Here is a 14278-nt window from a genome sequence, read left to right as displayed (position 1 = left end):
ACACCAACAGAGTTTACAATACAGACCCGCTGGGATCATGCAGAGCTTGCCAAAGCCAACCGGTGGGTCAGTGGCAGAGCTGGGTCCCGAGCCCAGCGTTGCCCCACTCCACAAGCCCTTTCAACACCAAATGCCTGCTTAGGGGGACCCCACCGATGTGGCTGGAGAGCCACAGCTGTCCCTCGGTCTCTTCTGGCTGTTGCGGTCAGCTTTCCCACACTCCACAGTGACGGCTCTAAATCCTCACCGCTTAGCCCTCTCTAGCCGCCTTTCTCCCAGCCCCCGGCCTCATGTCCTGCTTCACTACCCTTAGGATGAGGTGGGCACGCCACTGGTTCCCAAATGGACAGACCCCTCTTTTTCTGAGTTCCCTTCTGTCTAACGGCTTCTGAATCTTTATGTTTGGATCTGCCTCTGAGGCTTATTCATCTCAAACTGTTTTCTAGTGCCTTAAAAACGGGTAATTTTTGCCGCGAATGTCAAAGTATAATTATCAGTCAGCTTGCTCTTACGACTGTGGACAACAGGGCCGTGCACAGTCCTGACAAGCCCAGGGGAGGTCTGCGCCGCGGGCCCTAGAAACTCAGAGACTGAAAACAAACAAACGGTGGTATGAATGTGAAATTCCTAACTAAAAGGTCCTGGCGGGTAGTCACGGCCTGGGCCTGCAGCTTCCTTGGTAAAGGTCAGCCTTGACTATCAGTCAGCCTGTCTGTTGTCTTTTTGCATCTAAGGTCACGCACATCCTTGGAAAGTCAACATAACCCCCCTTTCCAGACCCCTCAGGGCAGTACAGCCCCCACCAGAGCAGGGGGCCACAGAGCCCCTCACTGCTCTCTCGGTGCCCACGTGCCATCTCTATGTGCTGTGATGTTAAATATTAACTCTCCCGTACCCACCCATAAAGAAGTGTCTCCTCGTTTTACTTTTTATTCATCTCAGAGATTTTCCCTCTTTGCTTCCCGCCGCCTCCCTGACCTGCCATCAGTGACCCCTGACGTCCCCTCCTCTGACCCCGATGTGTGGAATAGGCTGCAGAGCTGCCGTTCTGCAGAGCATTTCAGAACTGCAGGAGAGTAAACTTCTCTGGTTTTGACCTAGCCAGTGTGATGCACCAGGTCCTCCAATAACATTTCATAACTTGGATGAGATGCTGTAGGAACTTAACTCTTGTGTGTACCCATTTGCCGGTGGTAAAACTGGTTTCGTTATATGTTGTCACTTAGAGTTGCGGAACCTACGGATGGCCTTGAGGGAGGACTTAAATGTCGTTGGTCACATCATCCTCAGGAGGCCAGTGCCGCCCCTGGGTAAAGTTCACTTGGTTCAGAAAAGCCACCTGGCTTCATTGATAAGATACATTCAAGAAGATAATTCAGAAGACGGTGCTGTTAGTAATAAAAACCAGATAGTCTGGGTTTGAAGAGGGAGATTTTGTGTGTACATTCATCTCCATCGAGGCGAAGAGACGAGGAACCTGGGGGCACCGCCGTTCTGGTCGCTACAGCAGCGGTCTGCTCCGTGGGGCCGGCGCCCCCCATCACTGGGCCGCCTCCTGGCCAAGCTTCTCCGCTCAAGGCGTCCTTTCTTGTACCAGCTACCGCCCTACGGAAGTGCCCCGCGGTCAGAGGTCCCCGAGACCCAGGGGGGCACACAGGGTCTGAGGTGGCTTTACTCGGGGAGGCCAGTCTGTGCCATTCGGGCCCCCACGTGGTTGGGCGAAACCCACCCGTGCCGTGGAGGGCACTCTGCTGTACCCCAAGTTGGCCATGTTAACACTGACCTCATCCGAAAGCACCCTGCGGGCGGACATCGAAGTTAACTGTCGCAGAGTCAAACCCCGGTCCCTCCCTCCCAGCGTGTGGAGAACGTGGCTCAGACCGTTCCGCCTAGGACAGAGGGGGCATCTGTCCACTGGCGCCACGTCCCACGGGCCAGGCTTGTGCCCCAGGGGGCGAGCTCTCTCTGCCCGGTTGTGGGCGTCCGAGTGCTGGGCAGAGTCCGGCAGGCGCCCCACACTGCAGCGTCGGCGCGGCCCTGGGGCAGACACCAGAGACCGGGCAGCAGAGCCTCGGGTGCGCCTGCGGGATGGGGCGGCGCCTGCGGGATGGGGCCGGGCGGCGCGGCAGGCTGGGATGAGAGGTGGGGGAGCGGCTGTGCTGCAGGGCGCTTGAGAGGCCTTGTGCTTCTGAGCGCTTCGGTGTTTCCGCGGCGAGCGCCCTGCTTCTTCATTCCTACCAGGGCATTTGGGAGTGACTGTCTTTTCCACTCGTGGTAGGAAAAGTCACGTAGTCTTTGTTACTCCAGGAGTCACCGATGTCTTCTCCACGTCCTGGTGAGCTTTCTCTGCCCATCTCTGTCACCGTGTCCCCTTTTCTATCCTGCACCGTCCCGCAAGCAGCTACCGGGAGGCCTTCGAGGAGAAGGACCGCCCTGTTGTGCCTGGATGCTCACTTCCTTGGTTCTTGTCAATTGCTTAATGGGGCTGAAACAAATCGAACAGGCTCTTCTTTTCGACTCTACAGATATTTTACCACCAGAGGGTCCGTTCTCACCATGCACTTAAAACTCGGCGAACATGCCTTGCCCCAGTCCCTTGACCCCGCTGGGCCCTTTCCTCCTAACCTGAGAGGAGGGTCACCTGCTGGGACGCTTGTTGCTGGGCGGGTGACTTGGGGGATGGCAGGGCCTTTGCTGACCGTACGGCAAAACACAGAGAGGCGCAGGCAGTGGTCCTTGCTGCAGCGGAACTTGCTAGTTGGCTGCCCAACTCCCCTCTCCCTGCCCTCCACGGGGATGGACTTGCCATTGGGCACGGCAAGAGGTGGCCCTCCCCATCCCCGTTATTGCTGGCGGGGCCTTGTGGCCGAGAGCCAGGGTGTACGGCGGTGTAGCTGCGGGGCCGTCTCCGACAAGATGGTCCCTGGCCTCGGACCGGTGCCCCTCTGTCCGGCTCGCAAGCTGGAATGTGACTGTGCTCGCCACCCCGCTTGACCCTGGGAGGGAGAGAGTGCCCAAGGGGCCAGTGCAGCAGCACAGTGCACAGGGCCCCGGTCACCGCCCTGGACCTTGGTGCTGCTCCGTGACAGGGAAAGAGACCTTCCCGTAAGCCACTGCATTTTAGTCTCTGTTTCAGGAACCTGGTCCTTGTCCCCTTATGGAGAGTACAGTGTCCGGATGAGCCCCATCTGACCCGTCCCCTCTCTCTGACACGACACTCGTGCCGGATGACAGCCACGTGGCCTTGCCCCTCCCACGGGAGGACACTGGGTTCGCAGAGGCAGGGGAGACGGGGGACTGTTACACCAGATACTCGAGGCACACTCCTTGCTTTGCCTGCATTTACACAGAGAAACTCAGATAGAAACACCAAGCTCACGTCAGGTCATCTGCTTTGTGACACGTGGGGCAGAGAGTGGAGCTGATGCAATGGAACCCTTGCTTTCCTCACCGCGGCCCTGCCCAGGCCTTGTTGAGACAAAGCACCTGGGAGTCAGAGCTAAGCTCAAGTTCCAAGGTCATTACGTAGCAGTGAAATCCCTCAGTCTCCCTCAGTCCCTGGTTGCTACTCTTCCTGGTACGTGAGGACTCCGCGGTCTGCCCCCAGGGGTTGCTGGGAGGTCACAGATCACCGGGACAAAAGGACACAATGTGTCCTGGGCGTGTCCTACGCTCCACAAATACCAGCTTTGTTCTAGTTGGGGGGGGGAGCCTTTATTTTAAAAGGTTGCTTGAATTACTTTACATCTCCCTTTCTCAGAAAATACTTGAGAGTCCTAAGAGGTGTAAGATTATAAAGTAAAGTTACTGAGTGCTTTCACACTCCCTGAGGGCACACAGTTTTCTTCTGAGACCTGTGTGTGCGGGCAGATGGGATCGTGGTGGAAGAGAAGGCCCCGAAAGGCAGCCGGCCTCGCGATCTGAGAGCAGCGCCGACGTTGAGGGAGAGGAGGGCCGAAGCGGAAGGCTGGGGCAGCTCTTCCTCAGGGCCGGGCACGTGGGGGCGGGCCGGGCAAAGCCACGGCCGGTTCGGAGTGAGGCCGCTCAGGCCGGAGGGCCGGGAGGTCTGCCAGGATGGGGGCCTTAAAATCACAGGTTAGCTTCGGCCAAGATGGAGGCGTGCACAGACACCGTGCCTCCTCGCACAACCGGGAGAAGGACAACAACACACTTCAAAACAAAGAAAAACCGAACTGCGTGGAAGTCCGCCCACCAAGGATTAAAGAAGAAACTCACTCAGACCGGTGGGAGGGGCGGAGACGGGCGGCCGGCCGGAGAGGACTCGCGGCAAGACGGGCGGCCGTCGGGCGGGGCGGGCCAGGCGCCGGCGGGTGGGCTGCAGTCGGCAGAGGGCGGGCTGGGCGGCCCCACATTCACGTGCAGACAAACTGGGAGGAACGACTGGGGAGTCAGACGGAGTCCCAGCGCTGGGAAATGAAGCCTCAAACTTCTGATTGAAAACACCCGTGGGGGTTGAGGCGGCAGCAGGAGAAACTCCCAGCCTCACAGTCCGTTGGAGGGACCCACGGGTCCTGGAACGCACACAAACCACCCACCCGGGAATCAGCACCAGAAGGGCCCACTGTGCTTGTGGGAAGTGGGGGAAGTGACAAAACGCAGAGCCCAGAAGGCGGCACCGTTCCCTCTGTGGCCCCTCCCCCACATACAGCGTCACAACGTACAGTGACGTGAGTTGCCCTGCCTTGGTGAACACCTAAGGCTCTGCCCCTTATACGTAACAGGTGCGCCCAGACCAAAAAAAAAAAAAAAAAAAAAAAAAAAAAAAAAGGCCCAAATGAAAGAACAGATCAACGCTCTAGAAAAATACAACTAAGCGATGAAGAAGTAGCTGACCCATCAGATGCACAGTTCAAAACACTGGTGATCAGGATGCTCACAGAACTGGTTGAATATGGTTGCAAGGGAGATGAAAAAATGAAGGTTATGCTAAGTGAAATAAAGGAAAATGTACAGGGAACCAACAGTGATGGGAATGAAACCAGGACTCAAATCGACGGTATGGGCCAGAAGGAGGAAAGAAACATTCAACGAGAACAGAATGAAGAAACAGGAATTCAAAAAAATGAGGAGAGGCATAGGAACCTCCAGGACATCTTTAAATGTTCCAACGTCTGAATCATAGGGGTGTCAGAAGGAGAAGAAGCAGAGCAAGAAATTGAAAACTTCCCCAATCTAGCAAAGGAAATAGACTTCCAGGACATCCAGGAAGCTCAGAGAGTCCCAAAGAAGTTGGACCCAAGGAGGAACACACCAAGGCACATCATAATTACATTACCCAAGATTAAAGATAAGGAGAGAATCTTAAAAGCAGCGAGAGAAAAGGAGACAGTTACCTACAAAGGAGTTCCCATAAGACTGTCAGCTAATTTCTCAAACCTTTCAGGCAAGAAGGGGCTGGAAAGAAGTATTTGAAGTCATGAAAGGCAAGGACCTACATCTAAGATTACTCTATCTGGCAAAGCTATCATTTAGAATGGAAGGGCAGATAAAGTGCTTCCCAGATAAGATCAAGTTAAAGGAGTTCATCATCACTGAGCCCTTAGTATATGAAATGTTAAAGGGACTTATCCAAGAAAAAGAAGATAAAAAATACAAACAGTAAAATGACAGCAAACTCACAGTTATTAACAACCAAACCTAAAACAAAAGCAAGAACAAAAATAAACTAAGCAAACAACTAGAACAGGAACAGAATCACAGAAACGGAGATCACATGGAAGGTTATCAGTGGCGGAGTGGGGAGGGGAGGAGGGGGAAAAGGTACAGAGAATAAGTAGCATAAATGGTAGGTAGAAGATAGGGGAAGTTAAGAACAGTATAGGGAATGGAGAAGCCAAAGAACTTACATACATGACCCATGGACATGAACTAAAGGCGGGGAATGCAGGCGGGAGGGGGCGTGCAGGGTGGAGGGGAGTAAAGGCGGGAAATGGAACAACTGTAATAACATAATAAAACATTTTTTTAAAACATCACATTTTAAAGCCTGCCTGAAGCCATAAGGCAGGTCATTTCTAGGGCCAAGCAGGTTCCTGGGGACTCCAGGTGTGGGGCAAATACCTTGAGCCTCCCTCTCCTCTCCCCCTTCCTCCCGGTCTCCTCCCTGTCTCCTCCCTGTCCGCTTCTCCCCAGCCTCACACACAGACACTCGTTGGTAGGTGCTCAGAGCAAGGTTCCATCGATTTATTCATTAAGTATGGATTGAATACGTGTGTCAGATTCTCACCAGCTGAGAAATGGGAGCAAATGAATTCAAAGTAAGGTGTCAGCTTTGTGGACAGTGCCAGTCCTCAGTGCCTGGGAGCCTTACGAGGGCAGGGTTCCCGGGCGCTGATGAACTGGGGAGCTGGAGGGGCCCACCTTCCTCCCCGCCATGGGCAGGGGGCGGCCCCCTGAACGGGCTGCCCTGATTGCTGTGCAGGGGGAGCTTCGGTCTGAGGGGGTGAGAGTCAGCCCTGCCCTCCGGCTCCTGCCGTCCGCCAACTCCAGGGGGGAGCGGTGAGGGTGAGGCTGGGGGCCCGCCGTGCTCAGAAACAGACTCACTGGTTCCCGCGTCACTGCAGAGCCCAAGGCAGAGCAGCCGCCTCAAGCATGTGTGCGTGTGCAAAGGCAGGCCTGGAGTGTCATCCACACGCTCGAGTGCGATCCCCCCTCGGCAGAGCACCTCACGCACTTTGCTCTTAAACGCAGCGAGCTTTGCCTGGCTTGTGGTCTCCGGAGTCCTCTCCCCTGTGGAGAAGGACCATCGTTCACTCGGGCAGAGGGGCCCCTGAGCACACCCCCCCCTCCTACACTCCCCTCTGCTTCAGTCACCGTCCGTCCGGCAAGCTTCTCCGAAACGTGCGGATTGAGGAGAACGGGGTGTGGGGAGAAAGGCCTGAGCCCTAGGGGCATCTCCCATAGGCTCCCTCCTGACGTCTCTTCCCTGCCCCCCCTCGCCGCCCCCTCACCCTCAGCTCCCTTTGGAGGGTGGGGGTCCTTGCTCTTCTGCTCCGCGTAGCCCTTGCAGGGGGCAGGCAGGCGGCGGTAAAGGCCTGAGAGGCGCCACGTGGGACGGCTCGCACTCACCTGGCTCCCGCTGCAGGGACCACCAACTCAGGCATCCCCCCGCCCCTTGCCTCTTGCACTGAGTTCCTCGAACCCCGGGAATGGATCGCTCCATCCGGCCTAGTGCCCGGCACCTAGTGTTCAACAAGCATTCAGTTTATTTGAACCCACGTGTAACCTGGGTCAACTCATTTCCTGTCCCTGGGCTTTTTTCCATCTATCCCCTCCTCTGGCAGGTACGGGACCTTGAACTAGATGCTGTCTCCTAGGTGCCTTTTAGCTCTAACATTCTCCTATTCGACCCGTGACCAGCACTGTCCAATAGCTTCTGATCACCAGCTGGTCCCTCTGTGCCCCCTGCCCCTCAGCCCAAAGACCACCATCAGCACAGTCAAGGTTCGCACAATGCATGTAGTCTTACAAGAAGCTGGAAAGAGCCCTGGCTGGTGTGGCTCAGCGGATTGAATGCCAGCCTGTGAACCAAAGGGTTGGGGGTTCAATTCCCAGTCAGGGCACATGCCTGGGTCGTGGGCCAGGTCCCCAGTAGGGGGTGCATGAGAGACAACATATATTGATGTTTCTCTCCCTCTCTCCCTCCCTTCCCTTCTCTGAAAATAAATAAAATCTTTTTTTAAGCTGAAAAATAAAATATTTTTTTAAAAGCCCTGGCTGGTATAGCTCAGTGGATTGAGCACGGGCCTGCAAACCAAAGTGTCACCAGCTCAATTCCCAGCCAGGGCACATGCCTGGGTTGCGGGCCAGGTCCCCAGTAGGGGGCGTGCAAGAGGCAACCACACACTGATGTTTCTCTCCCTCTCGTTCTCCTTCCCTTCCCCTCTGTCTAAAAATAAATAAAATATATTTTTTAAAAAGCTGGAAAGATTTCTCCTATCCAAGATTGGAATCCCGATTCTTAGCATTCGATTATTTGTTGTCACGCCGGAGGCCCCGGGACCACTTTCAGGTCCAGGACTCACGGGGACTCACAGGACACAGGAAAGCTGCATACTCGTGGCCACGGTTTATTACCACAAAAGGGCACAGGTTAAAATCAGCAGAGGGACTGGGGTGACGGGCACAGAAGGTGACGTCCAGGCGAGACCAGGTGGGAGCTTCCGGTGGAGTCGTGGGGACAGTGCCTCAGTCCCCAGCATTGATGTCGGACAGAAGCGGGTGCATGTGATATTGAACTTGATGTGAGGGGGTAGAATTGACGGAATTTGAGAATTACTGAATGATAGGGGTCACAGGACAGGAAAGTCAAGGATGAAGCCCAGTTTTCTGTTTAGGAGAGAGGGGTTTGTTGGAGGGCCCTGGGCCTGGGATGGAGACCGAGTTCAGCTTTGAGTACAAGGGTCTAAGGTGGCTGTCGTACCTCTGTGTGGGTCTGAAGTTCAAAGGGGAGGCTTGAGCTCGGAATCAGAGGCGCTCAAGGAGGAACAGAGGCCGAGGGAGTGGATGAAGTTGCCTAGCAGTGGAATTTGGGGTGAGGGCATGCTGTCGAGGACTCCTGCCAGTTCCGCACACCACCCACCGGAGGATGGGGAGCCAGCCGGCCAGACCCAGGACGGTCAGCTCAGGGTGTGGGACCCACAGGGGAGAAGGCATCTGCTAGGTGAAGGAGGAGGGAGTGGTGGGGCATCTTGCACAGGCTGAAGGGCTAAGGTGAAGATGATGCAGGACCTCTCGGATCTGGCAAAGCGGCTGGTCCTTGGTGCCTCTGGAGCGAGCCGCTCTGAGGATGGCAGGGTTGAGGAGGAGACCTTTGCGGTGGATGGAGAAGTGAGGAGCAGAGACCTTGACCGAGGCTGGGCTGGGACACAAGCTACGTCTCGGGACAGGACATAATGGGCTCGTAAATGACAGGCTTCAGAGTTCAGAGGCCAGGGAAGTGACCCTGGGCTGAGCTGGGTGGCTTCGCCCAGAAGTCGCCGGTGGTCAGGCTGTCAGGGCTGCGACCGGGCCACGGGTCCCAGAGGCCAGCAGGCTGACCGCCCCAAGCCCGGCGGCCAAACGGGTGCAGCCGCGGTGGAAACCGATGCGCGGAACGGCTTCTACTTCCACCCCCCCACCGAGTCTGTCTATTTCTCATCATCACTTGATGAGTCCGTGTCCTAATTAATAGCTATTACTCCCTACTCAGCAGCGTAACCTGCCGCTGGAAATCACAACAGCGCTGAAAATGAGTGATTGCCAAGATACACTAATGACGTCTCGAGGGAAGTGCCCAGGATATTTAGACTATTTTCTCTCCTCCCTCACTGCCTTCCCCTAGTGAGCCGCTTTGCTCTAATCACTTTTGAAGACAGCGCGTTACTGTTGTAATTCCGGCACCTCGGGCTTTGCGAGGATCGGAGCGCCCAGGGCAGGATTGGGTTCGGTGGGCGGGGTGGTTGGTGGCCTGTGGAAGGAGCGAGGCGGCAGCCTGGCGCGTGTTTTCCGTCCCGTGTGGAGGAGGGAGATGCCCGCGCACACTGGCATGTGAGTGAGACGGGGCAGGCAGCCGGGCTGGGCCGCACCTCCCAACTCCTGGTTCATTGTTCCGCCAGCGGCGAGGAGAGGTGAGGCGGCGGGATCCGCCCGTGTCCCAGCAGAAACCGGGAGGTGGCGGGCTGGCTCTGGGCCAGGACCTCCCTTCATCCCCTGCGAGGGGCTAACGCATTCCGAGTGGACCCAGAAGGAGTAAAGCACCTCGGGTGGGACCTGCGTGGGCAGAGGCCTCCCATTTCTGTTCCCATGTTCACGCCATAGAAGGAGGCTGAGTGTGGCCGACGCAGTGGGCACCCCGACTCCCGGGGCCCTCATCCCCACACCCCGGGAGCCGCCACCCACAAGCACCTGGAATTCTCGTGCACCCCAGGAGGACGGTGTGCAAGCCCGGAGCCCCCGGCCAGGACGCGGACGGAGGCTCTGCCGCACAGCAGCGTGGGTCAGCAGCAGCAGAAGGCAGCGGCCGCCCTTCCCAGGGATCGGCTCTGACGGCAGGGTCTTCAGCGGTTGCCTCCCGTGGACTTGGGAGAGCTCGAGTTCCGCGGACGATTCCCAGGAGGAGCGGGCGGACAGGCCCCCGGCGGGGTCGGCCGCACGGAAGGAGCTGACCTCGGCCCCGCCCACCCGTGCGGCCCGGCACCACCGCCCCCGCAGACATGCCGGCCCGGCGCGCTCACGGCGGCCCAGCGGGCGGCACGGGTGTCCGCGGACCGTCGTCCCCACGCTCGCTGTGGTTCCCGGTGAGGCGCTGTCCGCCACGCCAGCCTCCTGCTGCATAATCGTCCTTCCCCCCGTTTCCTGCCGCTCCGTGGGGCGGGCCTTCGAGACTCCCCAGCGATGTCCACTCCCCGCCAGGCTCTCTCTGCTCTCATTACCGATTTGTCTCTGGATTCGTGGTTTCCTATTATAGTGCAACGGCTTCATCGTTAGGACCAGCATTTTCAGGCGCAAATCATCCTAGGCTTGGCCGGCAGCAGCCTTAACGCACGGGTCCCACGGGTTCTGATGTGCCCCTAGCACCCATCCCAGGAGCGCCGAGCCCTCCCTGCCCTCTCCCTGCCCTCTCTCCCTCCTCATCCCCCCTCCTCTGGACTCTCTCCCCCGAGGCCCATCCTCAAAGAGGGCAAACCCTGGTACCCACTGAGCCTACTGAGCCCCTGGCTTTTGTTATGTATGCGCTGAGGCCTCATTGGCTAGAGCAAGTCACGTGGCCCAGCTGGGCATCCTCATGGGCGGGGCGGCACAGGGGGCTGGGGCCCCGGAGCTGGGGGTCCTTGGGGATGGCCTGCCCGTCCTGCGGTGCACGCACCGTCTTTGACAGCCACCTCGGTACAGAGAAAAACTTATGTTGCATCAGGACAACGAGACGAAACAGGGCAGGCCCAGTTGCCAGGGTCCGCCGACGGCCGGCCTCCATGTCGGAGGGCACAGAAGCGGCCCAGGGGGGGCCCCCCAGGGAAAGAACGCCCCTCCCGCTGGGGCAGCCCTTCCGCAGCCCACGCTGATGGTTGCTGCGGAGGATGGGAGCCCGGTGTTGACAGACCTTCTGATTCTTTCTTGTCTTCAGAGAAACAGAAGATGTAGGGTTGTAGATGAGACCCAGGTTTTACAGCATTAGCTCCCGTCTCCAACCCCACAGGGGCCCTAGGGCACGCAGGCCTCCTGTCGGCCTGCCTGAGCGGCCAGCAGTGTCCCAGCCCCCCCGGGCCGGCCAGGTGCCCCGTCAAGCGTCTTTCTGTCTCAAGGCGGTGGACGGCGCGCCCACACTTGCTCCGGAGAGTTCCAGAAGGAGAGCGACTCCAGGCTCAGTAAAAAGATCTAGAAGGTGCCGGCGCTGAACTCGGGGCTCAGGTGATATCCTCCGGTCTCAGCCTCTCCCTCTCTCAGCACTGTTCTCCCCCTCTTCGGCTGGATTCCGAAATCCCTTCTCCAGGCAGCTGCACAGCCCCAGCTCCAGGCCGAGGCCACCCTCAGCGCCTGGGTCCCGGTAGGAGAGGACCGCTCTTCTCCTGGGCTCAGCGCCGCCCAGCCGCTGGGCCTGGAGCTGCCTGGTCCGGCTCCCACGCTGTACTCTGCCCAGGCTGGCTCCTGGGCCCGCCCTGGCCCTGGAGAAGCTGGGATGTCCAGGCAGGAGCGCATGGAGGGGCGAGGGGGAGGAATGCGAGGAGGAAGAAAGACCGGTGTCCACGGCAGGGCCGGGGGCCAGCTCTCCCCTGCAGGTCAGACGTGTGAATCTCCAGTGACCCGCGCAGCTCCCAGCCAGGGGACGAGAACCCAGGAAGGCCCCTGGCCCTCACCCCGAGCCCTTCCCCCTGCACGCGACAGCAGCTCCTGGTGCTGCGCCAACCTGGTCAGGGGCGAGTGGGTTGCTGTGCTCCCTGCACCCACGTTTTGTGACCAGAGTGGGACCTCAAGGTTTTTAAAGTCTTGTTTTACTATTACTATTTCTTGCATGTTCATTGCAGAAAATTTTAGAAAATGCAAAAAATTAGGAAAAACACTCAGGCCGAAAGGTAGCTTTCGCTGACAGAGCGGCGTATTTCCTTTTTTGCCCGAGCGAGCTGGTGCTGCCTGTGTGACTGGGCACCCGCTCTTTCCCCCTAAAAACCCCGAGTTCCTCAAGTTGCCGTCTCTGTGGTCCTGAGTGGAGCCGGGCCTGGACTCCTCGAAGCGCCTGGCCTCAGGGCAGGCTGCCAGCCCCCGGGGCTGGGCCGAGCTCTCCCGGGAGGACCGAGGGGGCACCCCCACGAGGAACGGAGAGACAGACGCAAGGAGCCAGGCAGGTCCTGGCACTCTCACAGCCCGGCTGTCGCAACCCCCCAGCGCTTCTCCCAGACCCGAGTCCCGTGTCCACATCAGCAAGCAGTGGGCGGGGTGAGCCCCATCCGCCCCCGACCTTATTGCTCCTGACTGCACGGCCATCCTTGGGACAGGGGGCTGGGCAGCGAGGGGGCCCATCCGGCCTCGGGCCGCCTGTCTGCTGGTGGCGGCGAGCAGAAAATCAAGTCTCTTTGCAGGTGACTTCGTGATCCCCTCCCCGCTCCCCCTGCCGTACCACGGAAGGGTCTGTGAAGGCAGCTTGCGAGCGTTCGGCGGTCTCCCAGACCCACCGCGGCGCCTCCTGAGCGCTGGTTCTGGCGCACACTCAGCCCATTTACGAAGCGCACGCTGTTGACTCCGTGGCGCCGAGTGGGCCCCGGGGGGCTGTTTTCCTGCACCGTGTAATCCACGCGTAGAGAAGTTTAGCACACAGAGATTGTGCACGCAGCCAGCCGGAGTGGTTGTCCGCTGCTGTGGCGGTCGATGGTGGGAATCACACCCCCCTCTGTAATGCAGACGGTTGTTTTCACCTGATAGATCATAACAGCTCTCCAGAGTTGTTAAGGCCTAAACAGTCCACGGGGAGCTTATGCAGGTGGGGGTGGGGAGGGAGGGGGCATAGGGAGGGGGAGAAGGGGAGACTCATCCTGTCGTTCCCCCCAGAGAGCCGAAGAAGGCATGACGAAGGCTGGCAGACGCGCTTGCCGGAACTCTGCACTGGCTGCCCTGCCCTCCACGGGGCTCATAAATAACAGGCTCCTTCTCTGGCTGTAGTTTTCAGGCAAGGAGTTTCTGTTTCATTTTAAGTATCAGATTGATCTATGCAAAATCATTGACTTTCTTCCTTTAACATTTTAACATTGTTTCCAAGTAGAGTCGTATCCAACATCATTATGAATCAGCCAGCAAGCGAGAGCCAGGGGCTACCCTGCTCCGGGAGCGAGCTGACTCGGCGCTCTGCGCTCTGGGCCTGCCCCCGCCTCCCTCCCTGCTGTCGGGCTGCGGGAAAGAGCACAGAGCACAGACCACCACCTCGGCCCCCGTCTAAGTGTGCAGCTCGGTGGCACCAGCCCGTGCACACTGCCGGGCAGCCACCCCCACCGCCACCGCCCACACCCAGAACTTTCCCGCTTCCCAGGCCGCAGCTGTCCTCGTCACACACGAACCGCCGTTATCCCCCTCCCCTGGCCCCTGGAGCCCCCCATCCTGCTTCTGGTCTCGGTGAATTGAACTGTCCGGGCACCTTATGTGAGTGGGGTGGTCCAATAGTTGTCCTGTCGGGACCGGCGTGTTTCTCGGAGCAGGACCTCCGCCAGGCCCCCCGTGCGGTAGCAGGTGCCGGAGTTTCCTTCCTGTTCTGGGCCAAGTCCTGTCCCACTGGGAGGACGGGCCACATTTTGCTTGCCCATCCATCCGTCCATGGGCACTCGGGTCACCCCCCCACCGTTTGCTGCGAGTGGGCCCGCTGTGCATGAGGGTGGACAAGCGTCTGTGCCACCCCCTGCCTTCGATTCTGTGGTGTTCGCCCAGAAATGGGGTTGCCGGGTCCTCGGGCAACTCTATGTTTAACATTCTGAGCGCCTGCCATACCTCGCTCCCTTTTTCCCTTTCTCAGTGAAATGCTTCGTTTTACTGTAAATTTCTAGCTTTCCTCAAGTCTCACCCCCTTGGTGACAAGTCTGTGGTCGTGTCCACGCAAAGCCTCTTATTTAAGGACCTCCCTCCTCGTCCACCCACGTTCCGGGTTCCCGAAAGCTCTGAGTTGTACTTCCTGGGGCCACTAGAGGGCGCTGGAGAGCAGTTTGGGGTTTTGTTTTTGTTTTTGTTTTTGTTTTCCTCCCCCCCCCCCCCCAGGAGACAGCCCTCTCTATTTTCTTCCCCGCTGGGGTAGGGACTCCTC

The sequence above is a fragment of the Phyllostomus discolor genome, chromosome 2, assembly GCF_004126475.2.
Source record: "Phyllostomus discolor isolate MPI-MPIP mPhyDis1 chromosome 2, mPhyDis1.pri.v3, whole genome shotgun sequence".
In the NCBI taxonomy this organism is placed as follows: domain Eukaryota; kingdom Metazoa; phylum Chordata; class Mammalia; order Chiroptera; family Phyllostomidae; genus Phyllostomus; species Phyllostomus discolor.
This window is presented reverse-complemented; position numbering follows the sequence as displayed.